This window comes from Muscardinus avellanarius, assembly GCF_963383645.1.
Source record: "Muscardinus avellanarius genome assembly, chromosome: 10".
In the NCBI taxonomy this organism is placed as follows: domain Eukaryota; kingdom Metazoa; phylum Chordata; class Mammalia; order Rodentia; family Gliridae; genus Muscardinus; species Muscardinus avellanarius.
This window is the reverse complement of record NC_137796.1, coordinates 2,478,939-2,492,740: the sequence shown is the minus strand read 5'-3', so window position 1 is coordinate 2,492,740 and position 13,802 is coordinate 2,478,939. Positions and strand designations below refer to the sequence as shown.

At 56.4% G+C, this 13,802-nt stretch overlaps 1 protein-coding gene across 2 annotated transcripts in view; it reads left to right on the top strand.

Annotated features, from left to right (window-relative positions):
* FOXF1 (forkhead box F1) overlaps positions 1–13,802 on the top strand; it is a gene marked incomplete at its 3' end in the record, with an annotated part of 151,426 nt that overhangs the window by 78,455 nt on the left and 59,169 nt on the right. The window contains exon 1 of one of the 2 annotated variants that reach the window (XM_080702323.1): positions 11,329–11,391. The exons of the other annotated variant lie outside the window; for it this stretch is intronic. Of the gene's footprint in view, positions 1–11,328; positions 11,392–13,802 lie in introns of those variants that run through there. 2 annotated transcript variants of the gene reach the window in all.

The following is a 13,802-nucleotide window of genomic DNA, read 5'->3' as shown; positions in this document are numbered from 1 at the left end:
AGGGCAAAGAGAGGGCAGGTTGGATGGTGATGTGCGGAGCCTTGGAAGGAACAACCATCCAGAGATATGCACAGAGGAAGACCACCTGAGACCCCCAGGAGCACCCTGCAGGCTCGAGAGGACCAGGGCCGGGAGTCCTGAGCTGCAGAAAAGAGACGGGCCATGCCAGAGGAAACACTGCCGGCGCCACTCTTGTCCCACCCACCAACTTCCTGTAGGCGCCTGCCATTGGCTGAAGCCATCAGGCAGCCGGGAAGGAGACAGGCCCTGGTGCTATGGCCTCTGGAGCTCAGAGGCAGTGTGCGCTCGCTGGGGATGGGTCTGCTGAGAAGAATGAAGAATAATCAGCCACTGGGGGCGGGTGTGGAGCGAGCTGCGGGGGCTGGGCAGACGCTGCGCCCCCAAGACCTCAGGGGATCCCGTGCACTGCCCGGCAGCCCGGGAGGGGTGCTGCTGGCTGCGGCCCGGGGCCTGGTCTCTCCGGGCACCAGATTACAGCTGCCCCATCTGTCATCTATCCCACTGACCCTGGGGGCTGAGCAAGGCGTTTGTGATTTTTGCAGTTTTGAGACAGAGACAGGCTCAGGGAGGATGCGTTTATTTCGAGAGTGTGTGTCTGCATGGGCTAAACGCTGGAGCAGAGAGTCCCCGGGTTCAGGGGTTGAACCCAGTACGTAATCCTCTCTTATGCCCTGGTCCAGTGGGCGGCTCCAGCGGTCATTCTGCAACCCAGGACTCATTTTCTGGGGTCTTGGAGCTCACCCCCGGATCTCAGTGTCCAGTGGGCAGAGGGGAAATCATGGAAGACGGCAGGAGACATTTTGGGGGCCCGATAGTGGCCCCCCTTCCCGGCCATGGGCGAGCGCTCAGCCTCGGCCCCTCCTGACTGCACAGAGAGGAGAGGTCAAGTGGGGTGTCTGGAGCGAGCCGCGGGGCTCATGAACTCCAGAGCGTCTGTCTCTCGGGTGGCTGCGGCAGGGAAGAGTGGAACCAGGCAGCTGGGGCAGGGTGAGGTCGGCCGTGCGGAAACAGGGGCATGACGGGAGCGGAGTGGGCTGGCCTTGGGCAGCACCGAAGACACCACTGAAGAGAGGGAGGTAAGCAGATCAGGTGGCTGGCCTTTGGTCACTCGTGGAGCGATGAGCTGCAGCCCTGGGCCCGAGGCGGGTCCTTGAGGCTCTCGACCCCGAGGCCCACAGTCACTGGGGCATCCCCCGGTGGGCACATTCCCTCCCATGCCCGCCAGGCCTGGGTCACAGCCCCTCCCAGCCCAGGAGGATGATATTGCTATTGTCGATTTTCTCCAGAGTGTTTGAGACGCTGGGATTCAGAGACCTCCTTGTTTGGGGTCAGCAGAGCCGCCCACCCACCTGGCGCGAGTCCAGCCCACAGTTTGTAGGAGACCCCCGAGAGCACACACGGGCAAGTCCCGGCAGAGCTGGCTGCAAGACAGGCAGCTTCAAATTGCTCCACGCAACCTAAAAGCTTCTGCAATCCTGGGGATTACGAGGAGGAGCCCCAGCGGCCCTGTCAGGACGGGCCTCTGGGAGGATGCCGGGGCATTTTCGTTTGCCGCAGGGCTCGTGTGGGTGAAGGATGGCAGGGCCGCGGCCTGGGAGGACGCTGGGTGCATCAACTTTCTGTTTCCAGCAAATGCTCCGACTCAGATGAAGGACCGGGCAGAAGCCACCCAGCTGCCCAAGGGACTCGCCGCGCGCTCGCTGCATGCTGCGGCCCGGCCATCTCTCAAGAGCTGGGCAAAGGTGGGACCTACATCAGCAGCCTTCTGGGAGGCTCAGCCTCCCGGCCTCCCTCATCCTCGGATCAGTGGCTCCTGTTTGAGGCCCGGCCCCAGCAGCCAACTCATTGTGCTTTCAACCAGATTCCACAGGCACCTTGCGGGGGTCCATGCCGCACAGAACCACCTCCTACTCTGGAGTTTCTGCTGGCCGGGGGTGTGATGGACGGTGTACCAATTGCCCAGTGGTCATCCTGCACAGCCCGGGAACACTTGATGAATCGTGGCTGAGTAACTGGCCCGTAGGTTGCAGGAGCCTGTGGAAAATTTCTTCTCCTCCTCCTTGAATGGACTATGGGAGAAGGGGTTGTTTAGATAGGCTTCGGGAAGAGTGTCTGAGTACCGGAGCAGTGGCTGGCTCTGAACACCAAGGGCCAGGTGGCTCCAGCTGGGCCTCCCAGCCTCCCTGCCTCCCTCCTGCTTCCTGGAGCGGCCACGTGTCAGCTTTGGCCTCAGGGTTCGTCTTCTGGGGAGCACACATTCACACACAACTGTGCATGCTCACACTTACACACCTCTAGGAATGTGTCCTCTGGCAGGCCTCGTCCCTGCAAGCCCGGGGTCTCCATTCAGTCCTCAGGTCACAGGACCGCCACCGTGGAGCGCTGAGGCAGAGTCCAGCAGGTTCAGACGGGTCTCTCCCCCAGGGCGCACAGACATTCTCCTTTCCCAGGCTCCTTTGCAGTTGGAGCGACAGAGTGACTGAGTTGTGAACAACAGAATGTGCCAGAAGTGCTGCCAGAGCCACCATCTTTGAAGCAGCAGGGGAACCTTTTTCAGAGGAGGGTGTGGGATGTAAGGAGCAGGGAGCCTGGGAGGAACGTAAGGGCACTGAGCATGATTGAGGCAGCCTGGGACCTTCCTACTCCTCCACCCACCTGTCCATGCTGCCTTTCTTCTTTCTATCCACCCATCCACCCATCCATCCACCCACCTATCCATCTATCCACCTATCCATCCATCCAACCATCCATCCATCCATCCACCTATTCATCCACCCATCCATCCATCCTGTCTACTCATCCACCTACTCATTAATCTACCCACTCACTTATCCATCCATCCATCCATCCATCCATCCATCCATCCATCTATCCATCCATCCACCTATCCATCCATCCATCCATCCATCCATCCATCCATCCATCCATGCACCTATCCATCCATCCATCCATCCATCCACCCATCCATCCATCCACCCACCTACCCATCCATCCACTCATTAATCCACCCACTCACATATCCATCCATCCGTCCATCCACTCCTCCTTTCACTTACCCATCCATCCAGCCGTCCTTCCTTCCTTCCAAGCTTTCTCCCTCCATTGCCTCCCTTCCACCTATCCATCCATCCATACAAGCCTCTTCTTCCACCTCCCGCCATCTACGTGTCTACTCATGTGTTGACTACCCATTTACCCAAGCATTTGGTTTGGGTCAGGCATGATGCAAAGTGCTGGGAATGTGGTCCTGAGCGGGCCAGCCACTGACCACCTGGGTCACTCTCCAGTCCAGTGCCCACAGTCCAGCTGCTGTCTGCTCCTGGACTCCCTCAAAAGCACACTCTGGGGCGAGGATTGCCAGCAGCGTGTTTGGAAGATGATTCCAGAAAACACCGAGGGGGCGTAGGAAGGCAGTCAGTAAGAGGAGCCCCTGGAGCAGGTTTCCTGTGGGTAACTGGAGCCCCATCGCGCTGGAAGCTTATGGGAAACTGGTGGAACATGCCTTAGCCTCATCCCAGCTGAAGGACGGGGGGATGGCTGGCTCTCCTCTGACTCCGGTTTGCCGATGGTCGAGGGCTGCTTCAGTGCAACCTGAGTGTCCCTAGGGCCTGAGCCCCAGAGCTGCCGCCCCCCTCATAAACGAGTTGCTGGGGGCCCGGGGAAAGCCCTGCGGGGAAAGCAGTCATCATCGTTCTGACATACTCCACACCATTTGCAGCTTCTGGTGTCTGTGTATATATATCCTAAAAGGACGGATGAAGGCTGGCGGTCCCGCGCCAGTGGGTACAGCCATGGGGACTGGACACGCGCAGTTCCGCGTGCAGGTCAGCAGGTCAGCGGCCCTCCTGGACGAGGGCAGGACGTGTCCACACAGCGGAGGAGACGGCATGCTGGGCAAGCCATTATGAGGTAGGGGGGAATTACCCTTACAAAGAGAGTGAAGGGCTTTTATGGAGAGTTAAACTATGAAGCCGTGAAAGAGGACCCCGGCGTATGAAAAGCGATCCTGCTCGCGGAGGGTCGCCTGGCCCCTGAGCTGCCGCTGCCTCTGAGGAGCGCGTAGCCCAGGGACGGCCAGAGGGACCTGGCGCCACTTCGCAGTTCATGGGCGAGAATAAATGTCTACACATAGGAAAATTTCAAATAAAACTGTGATCTTTAACTTTTAGTCTACTTAAGGTTCAATGCTGCTGCCACTCAGATATATGAGTATTTTATGGTTTTTTACTTTATTTTTTTTGCAGGTCTGGAGATGGAACCCAGGGGCATTCAAGCTCTGAGCTACACCTCCAGCCCTATTTTTTTTTATTCTTTATTTTGAAACAGGGTCTCACTAAGTTGCAGAGGGCCTCACTAAGTAGCTGAGGCTGTACGCGAACCATGATCCTCCTGGTATCAGCCTCCTGAATGCTGGGATTACAAGTATGCGCCACCACGCCTGGCTTTTTTTTTTATTACATTTTTATGCACACATTTAAATCTTAACATAATAGCTGGGTGTGGCGGTGCAGGCTTGTAATCCCAGCATTTGGGAGGCTGAGGCAGGAGGATCGTGGTTCCCAGACAGCCTCAGCTACTTAGTGAGGCCCTCTGCAACTCAGTGAGACCTGGTTTCAAAATAAAGAATAAAAATAGGGCTGAGGCGTAGCTCAGAGGTAGAATGCCCTTGGGCTCCATCCCCAGTACCACACACACACACACACACACACACACACACACACACACACATCCTAACATAATAATTTAAAAGTCTTTTAATTCAACAAGTTGCTTTAACTTAATTCCCCTTGCTCTTCGTTTCAATTGTTTTTAGTTTTTATTATGTGTGTGTGTGTGTGTGTGTGTGAGAGAGAGAGAGAGAGAGAGAGAGAGAAGAAGAGAGAGAGAGAGAGAGAGAGAGAGAGAGAGAGAAGAGAGAGAGAGAGAGAGAGAGAGAGAGAGGGAGAGAGAGAGAGAGGCTGTTTAGACCCATGGGAGAAATTTCTTGCTATCAGAAACAGCTGTAATCCTCTGACTAATGGCTTTCCTTTATTTTATAGACACGGTAGGTTTCAATAGCATCCGATTTCCCTCCAACCTTGGGAAATAGGAAAACTCGGAGTCAAACCTGTGGCCAGGCCTTTGGACCCCATTTCTTCTTTTTTCAATACTGCTGGTTGAACCCAGGGGCATTCTACCTCTGACCTAAATCCCCAGCCCTACTTTTTTATTTTTTTATTTTTGGCGGTACTAAGGATTGAGCCCAGGGGCATTCTTCCTTTGAGCTATACCGCCAGCCCTGTTTTTTATCGTTTATTTTGAAACAGGGCCTCACTAAGTTGTAGAGGGCCTCACCAAGTAGCTGAATCCACCTGCAATCCTCCTCCTATCTCAGCCCCCCAAGTACTGGGATTACAGGCATGTGCCCAGCTCATGGGCATTTCTTTTTGCAGTCGTACTGTAGGCATCTTTTACCCACCTTGTCTCAGTGTTTCCCAGATATGCACAAAGCCCAGCGGGCACCACGCAGAGAACAGCTCATTCCCGTGGTCCTCGCTTGAAGCCCTGGAGCGGCTGATATCACTGCTGCCGTTTACAGATGAAAACCTGACGCTCAGAATCATGATGGGGCCTCCCACAGCCACCATCCTCCCCTGAGGATGGTCCTGTACACTCAGGACCCTGAGTGGTATCCTTGGTCTCTACCCACCTGATGCCAGCTGCACCCACACACCCCACATGGACAGTGTCTCCGGGCATCACCGAATCCACACTTTGCACCCGGCTGAGAACCCCAGCCGTGTTCATAGATGCTGGATATAGGGGAGCCGTGGGGAGCCGGGCACTGAGGATGGGTGGGGCTGGCACGTGCGCCCCCGAGGTCCTCTCCTACCTAGAAGACCTTGCCATCCTGTGCAGTAGGTTGCCAACTGTGCATGACCCAGCACCCGCAATAGGCACATGCCCTTCCCCGGGGACCGTCCGCACAGCCCCGGATGGGAGCAAAGAGTTCCTGCCACACACAGGTCTGGCAGAGCACAGGGGACAGAGCAGAGCTGTGTCCCCAGCACTGGCTCAGCCGAGCTGCCTGGCTCCCCTGGAGGACTGGTGCACCGGCCCCTCCCGGTCACACCAGCATGCCGGGCTGTTCTCAATGGAACCTCGCGTGTGACTCTGTGAGTGTGGTTTTCCTGCCTCCGAGGGCCGGTGCCAGGATTCCACAGCCCACAGGCCAAGCCTGAGACAGTCCGGCCCAGCAGCTCCACGCGCCTCCCTCCCGGCTCTCCAGCCCAGGGGGCCGTGCCTGCCTCCACTGGACGCCAGCTCAGCTCTCTTGCGGAGGCCGGCCACTGGCCGGGCCCCGCTGGAGGGGCAGGGGCAGCGTGAAGCTAAGAAGTGCTGCTCAGGGCACTTGGGCTTGGACTTGCTGCCCCTTTGATGATGCCAGAGGCCTGAGGGCACCAGAGGCCCAAGGGCGAGACCCTGGGGGCCGGGAGGTGGCTGGCTGTCTTCTGGGGACAGGCAGCCTTGAGGACCTATCATCCCCCATAGCTCCCCTGAGAAGCGCAGCCACAGCGAACAGGGACAAAGAGACCAGAAATGTGCACGAGGGGTGGGGAGTGAGGCTGGGGGAGGGGCAGGGAGGTGGGAACCGCAGGAGAGGGTGCCTGGCAGGGCCGGGCCCAGGGCAGGGTTTTGCCAGGACTCGCCCTGCTGGTGGCTTGAACACGGACAAACAGAAAGATTCTCTTTCAACTGCATGCCCGGAGCCAACAAGCTGGGGCCGGAGCGGCCAGAGGGATGATGGCCGGGGCCTGCATGGGCAGCTGACCTGGGGTCCTCCCCGCCCGCAGAGGGGCGGGACACGGCCCTCCACGGCAGAATCCCGGACAGCTTATCTCGGGGCTCCTAACGGGAAAGGAAGGTATTTACAAGGGTGAAGTCCGACTGGGCCGCTGGCCGCCAGCCAGCTCACATCCTTTGCAGAAGGCGAGGTGTTTTTTTTTCATACTTTCATGTTCTGTTGAACCAAAGAAATGTATTTCTGACCCAGAGGGGGGAAAATACGAGTGGAAATAGAGATTTTAATAATTGGGTTTGCGTGGTTCAAATCAGGAGATGTGGACCCAATTCCACCGGAGCCTACAGAAACAGAAACAAACAAGCAAAAATGTTTTTCCTGGGCCGGGCGTGGTGGGCACGCTTGTCACCCCAGCATTCGGAGGCTGAGACAGGAGGATCGTGGATCGCGGCCAGTCTCAGCTACTTGGTGAGGCCCTTTGCAACTCAGTGAGACCCTGTTTCAAAATAAAGGATAAAAAATAGGGCTGGGGTGTAGCTCAGAGATAGAATGCCCCTGGGTTCCATCCTAGTACTGAAAAAAAAATGTTTTTCCTGGACAGATGTGAGCCCCGTTCTAGTTATTGGCGTGGTTTAGCAGTTCAGTTCGGTGACAGCTGTAAACCCAGAACTGGCAACACGGGGAAAATCTGCAGCCCATCAGTAGAGGAAGTCCTTACAGTCCTTTAGGAAGTGATTTTAAAGCGTATTAAAGACTACCCAAGATGGCTGCATAGCTCAGGTTTGTAAAATCTCACCTCTAGAAATATAGTCCCAAGAAACAAGACAAACACTTGTCTGTGTAGAATCATGCACATGGCTCTGCAGGGGAGAAGTCTAAGACCCAAGGGCAGGAGGCGCTGCATCGACCGGGAGCTCCTGGCACCAGGCCTTGGAGATAGGAAATTAAGGAGCCCAGCCACACTCGCCAGCCACACTCCAACCAGTGGGAAAAACACGTTTCACGGGAAAACGAAACATTCTAAGGCCTCGGACGAAGCATTAGGGACACATGGAAAAGTCCCGCGGAAAAGGTTGGCAGTAAGCTGGGCGTGGCGGTGCACACTCGTCGTCCAGTACTGGGGAGGCTGGGACGGGAGAATCGCAGGTTCGCGGCCAGCCTCAGCTACTTAGTGAGGCTCCCCGAAACTTAGACCCTGTAGGGCTGGGGGTGTATTTCAGAGGTAGAATGCCCTGGGGTTCATCCCCAGCACCAACCACACACACACACACACACGTTGATAGTAGAGGCAGACGGCTATCGATAATCATCTTCAAATTTAGAAGGCATCACTGTACTATGGGTCATTTATGGGATTTTAAAATATTGAGTAAACTGAGTCAGGAGTGATGGTGCATGCCTGTAATACCAATACTTGGGAGGCTGAGGCAGGAGGATCGCAAGTTTGAGGCCAGCACACCTGACACTTAGTGAAATTGTTTTATTTTTTAAAATTTTAAACAAAAATTAAAAAGAGGGTGGGGTGTTAGTTCAGTGGTAGAGTGCCCCTGAGTGCAATCGCCAATACTAAAAAAAAAACCTTGAGTGAGTTAAGTAGAACTAATATTGTCAGCTGTTTGTGCGGTGGCTCCTGCCCGTAATCCAAGTATTGTGAGGCTGAGACCAGAGGATCACAGGTTTGGGGCCGGCCTCAGCAATTTAGCACGGCCCTCAGCCACTTATTGAGACCAATTTTCAAAATAAAAAATAAAAAGGGCTGGGGTATAGCTTGAAGATAGAATGCCCCTGGGTTCCATCCCCAGAACAGAACAGAACAAAACAAAAAAGAACTGAACAAAACACTAACCCCCAAGTGAAGAGCTGATGGAGGAAGGAGCCCCAGGAGCCCTGTCCAGCAGCAGGGCCGGCGGCCGTGAGTGAGGCCGCAGCCCCGAAGGTCCCCGGGCCTGAGTGCAAATCCCAGCGGCTCGCCGCTGACCACCGTGGGAGACGGCGTCCTGTGGGCTCCCGTCTCCTCACCGGGCTCCTCTGTGCCCGGCACCTGGGTCCAGGACAGACGGCTTCCCTATCGGGCGGCAGCTATTTCTGTTACCCAAATATATGTCACCGGTGTCTGGCGATATATGGACGCCGGACGTCAGCGCTTCACCACACTTTGCAGAGATAAGGAAAGCCCCCTCCGTCCGGTGGTGGGTGCTGCCGGCCCGCGGGCAGGCGCTGGCGGTCTGCAACCCCACGGGCCCGCTCTCCGCTTCCACTGAGGCTCCGCGGTGCAGGAGACATTCCGGAAGCAGCCCCCCCCCGCCCATTGTGAGCCCCACTTGAATGCAAAAGCACATGCCCCCCCCCCCCGGCATTGTTCCTCCCGGTCCTCCATCCCCGCCGCGCTGTGTGGGTGCCCATAAAACGCACAGCCACGCACTTTCCTGTTTTCCAGCCCTGGCTTTCTCAGGATGTGCATCACGGCAGGGAGCTCATCCTGGGCACTCCCTCCCAGGCGTGTCCTGCAGGCGGATCCCATCCCAGGACGGCCTTCAGCTGTGCTCGTCCAGGAGCCATCAGGGGCAAGGACCGCGAAGCTCCCTTCTCCTGCCTGTGTGCTCCGGAGAGAGCACTTAAGAAGACAGCGTGCCCGAGAGCCTCGGGGAGCCCTGGTGCCTTAAAACAACCATCGGCCGGCCATCCCTGTGTGTGCTTGCTATGGGGTGCTGTAACAAAGTACCACACTCTCGAAGGCCAGAAGCCCAAATCAAATCGGGCCTCTCAGGACCGGCTGCTCTGGGGCCTGAAGAGCCTCTCCGCTGCCCTCTCCCCTGGCCCCGGGTTCGCCGGCCATCCTGGTGTCCCCGCAGCGTCTAGATGCACGGCCAGGGTCTGTGTCCACAGGGTCTTCTTCCTGGGTCTCTGTGCTGCTGCCCAACTTTTCTCTTTTTACCAGGACACCAGTCCCATGGCAGTCAAGCCCACTGTAGGGACTCGCCTTAACCTGAGTTGCTGAAGAAGGCCACGTTCTGAGGTCCTGGGGGCCAGGAGCCAATGCCTTTATTTGGAAGGTTCAACCCTTAGCATCTCCCACCAGCGCCGGGTCCAAGACCTTAGGACTGGTTTGGCCAGGTGGCTCTGGATGGGGGCCTCTTGTGTGGTTGCAGGCACAGAATCTGGAGTGGGAGAGGATCCATGTGGCGACCGTGGGGTGCTCTCGGCACGTGGTCTCAGGTGCTCAGGGCCTCTGTGTGCGCTGGCTTGGGCTTCCTCGCAACATGGCACCCTCCAGGGTGCACAGGACGCCACCTGTCTTGCAGCCTGGCTGGAGAAGTCTCACAGTATCCCTTCCTCCATTCTCTGGCAGCCCAAACGGTCCCAAGCACCAGCTGAATTTCAAGAAATGGGGACCGTAGACAAAAACCTGCTAAGGAAGAGAGTGTCAGAGTCCTGTGCGGAGCATGAAATATTGTCCTAACATCTGCAGAAAACACAAACAGCCGCAGGAAGACGGAGACCTGGGCAGGACGCGATGTCACGGGCGACAGGTACAGTTCTCCAGGTAAGATCAGCTTCAGGGACAACATGGAAACCAGCCTAGGGCCAGCGGGAAGCTTCCCGGGGGGGCAGAAAGGTGAGCAGCAGTGAGCTGGGCAAGGTGGGGTTGGAGCCCCCAGCAGAGGCCGGGGTCTCAGCCCCCTCTGGGCTCTGAGCTCGGTCCCCAACAGCAGCCTCCAGTTCATCCAGACTCAAAAATCCACTATCCTGCTCCAGCGGAGGCCCCAGGTCTGTCCCCACAATTCCACGGTACCCATTGTTTCAAGACGGACTCTGTGTGTCTGGATCACGGCGCAGGACGCTTTTCTGTGGAAGGCCAGGTGGTCAGTATTGCAGTCTCCTTTTATAGGAGACATGGTTATCGCCATCACCAGACTCTGCCGTCGTTGCATAGGAGCAGCCCCAGGAAAGACGTAAACAAAAGAGCATAGCTGTATTCCGATAAAACTTTATTTCCAAAAGCGAAGGGTGGCCAGGCGCGGTGGTGCACGCTGTAATCCCAGTACTTGGGAGGCTGAGACAGGAGGATCGCGCTTCATGGCCAGCCTCAGCTACTTGGTGAGGCCCTTAAAATAAAGAATGAAAAATAGGGCTGGGGGTGTAGCTTGGAGGTAGAATGTCCCTGGGTTCAATCTCCAGCACTGGAAAAAAAAAATGGTGGGCTGTGGACCACGGTCTGCCCATGGCTGGTCTGGACCCACAGTGAGTCTCCGCTTCTGCTGCGCATGCCCGCCACTTGGAACGCGTCAGCCTCTCAGAGGCCGCGTCCTCTGCTGCAGAATATTTTAGTTTCAGTGAGTTCATGAGTCTGCTTTCCATTGCTATAACAAAATAGCTGAAGATGGGTGACTATATAAAAAAAAAGAGTTTGTTAGCTCGCAGTTCTGGGGGCTCAGTACTCACACCTGGCAATGTCTTCTGGATGGCAGGGTCTCAGGGCGTCGCAGGAGGAGAGACGGAGAGCCATGCGTGTGTCTCTTCCTCCTCCTCCTCCTCCTCCTCCTCCTCCTCCTCCTCCTCCTCCTCCTTCTTCCTCTCTCTGTCTCTCTGTCTGTCTCTCTCTCTCTATCTCTCCCTCCCTCTCTCTCTCTGTGCTGGGATCAAACCTACTGTCTGTCTGTCTGTCTGTCTCTGTCTCTCGCCCTCCCCACCTCCCTCTCTTTCTCTAGGGCTTTCTGCTTGCCAGGCACGTTCTCTACCACAGAGCCACATCCCCACCCCTGGCCTGTCCCAGTGCTGAAGTCGCAGGCTTTGATCGCTCGCTCCACCCTAACGATGTTCATCCTACTCCCCTCCCCAAAGCCTCAGCGCTGAACGCCACGGTGAGATGGTTTCCACCTTAGCACCTCACCGTGGGGATTAAACTCCGGCGCAGTCGCTTCCAGGGGCACGTCCAAACCCCGCCAAGCCCAGCGGCGAGCCGCGCTGTCTGTCACCGCCGCTCAGCCCTGCCACGGGAGAGTGGGCACCTCTGTCACCCAGGTGGGAGGCAAGTTGAGGCCCGCGGATGCGCGTTGAAAACCTGCAGAACGGGGATTCCGAGTCGCTGCAAAAATAACTCCTGTGTGCGCGTTCTCTCTGGGACCCGGCTGCCCAGCCGGAGCGGTATCAACCGCAGTCCGCGGTGGGCTGAGTCCGGGACAGGTGAGGTGCGCCACCCCAGGGTTTCGGGGTCACAGCAGACACCCCATTTAGGCAGCCAGCCGAGCACCCGGGAAACCAAGGGGGAAATGTAGCAGCCTCATTGCTAAGCCAGGGCCAGGAGCTTGGTGTGGACAGCCCGGGCGGCCCCTAGGCTGACCCAGGGTTCTCAGAGGACTCCGCCCTCGTTGGCACATTCTGCCCAGGTGTAAGGTACACCCTGGTCACAGCATTCCTGAAGCCCCGTTTCAAAACAAATGAATCTATTTAAAAAAATGAAAACCTGCCTACCAACCCGGGCACTTAATGTCACCGCGGTTCTTCTCCTGTGATCAGTAAAAGCAGTTATCAAATTGATGGAAGAATGTAGGTGCAAACACGCGGATCCCAGGGCTATGTGGGGACCTGGGCCCACGGGGGCTCTGTGCCCCCTTCCCCGGTCCAAGCCGGGAGAGGGCTGCAGCTGGGACAGGGACGCCGCTTCCTCGCTCTGAGCACACGGCGCCCCGCCTGCGTCGCGGAAGGCGCGTGCCAGCCCCCGCGCAGACTCACATTCCTTTACAGCAGCCCGGTTGTTTTACGGCCCTGCTTTGGAGGACTTCAAAAACATAAAGGCTTCGAAATCAAAGGCTTCCTGTTATAAATTCCCTTCTACACCTCAGGTACTGGGTGGACCGGGTAGTGGGGGAGACCCAGATTCAGTAAAAATTGAAAATGCTCTAAAAATACTCTTCTCGTGGGAGGATAATGGTGGGGCTGTTCTTGGAGGGCGGGTGGAGATGTGCCCTGTGTTTGCCGAGGGCGTTTTAAAGACATTTTACACGGCCAAACATTAATGTTTTTGCTGTTCTAAACTCTTTGGCGCTTAAACATTTTTGTTGTTGTTGTTGCTAATTGTATAGCAAAGACAGGCACAGAAAACAGGACTTGGGATGAGGCAGCCAACAGTGTGTGCCTAGACCATTATTTTAAAGATGGCTGTAGCTGAGTGTGGTGGAACGTGCCTATAAATCTAGTACTTGGGAGGCTGAGACAGGAGGCTTTGAGGTTTGAGGCCAGCTATAGCAATTCAGCAAGATTCTCAGCCACCAAGTGTGACCCTCTTTCAAAACAAATGAACAAGCAAAAGAAAGTAAAAGGGGGCTGGGGGCATAGCTCGGAGGTAGAATGCCCCTGAGTCCAATCTCCGGTACCAAAGTAAATAAATAAATCAGTAAGTGACTGTGCACTGGGCCTGGGTCTCCAAAACCGCTGAACTATGAGCAGCTCTTCGATGGAGTCGGTGCCCGCTTCCCCATCGTAGGCCCAGGCTGCACCCTAGGACATCCTTTCTCTCTTGGACCTGTTCCCCTGCATCCTGACCTTGCAGGCTGCGGGTCCGTTCCACCCACGGCCTCGCCCACAGGTGGCCCCTCGTTGGTATTCGCAGCAGCCCTCAGTGTGGGGCGCCTTGGTGTTTCCCGGCCTCAGGTGGCTCTTCCATCTTGGCCCCTCCCCACCGGCAAGTCTCAAGAAATCATCGTGGGGAGGAACCTCGGGGCGTGCTCTTGGTCACAGAAGGAATATTTTCTATGGCTCCTCTTCCCCGTACTTTTGGGCTTGGCCACAGAGCTTGTGTTCTGATGAACAGGGTTTGAGGAGGGCGTTTACAGCGTCGAGGAACAGTATATCCAGGCTGAGTTGAATTAACCTACCAGCCTATGAGCCCGTGTTTACCTGAAGCCAGAGTCCAGATTGAACCTGCACCTCTCCATTAACCAACCGTCCTGGTTTGCAAAGGGCCACATGTTTGGCATCCAGCAGCCTCCCCATCTGCTGG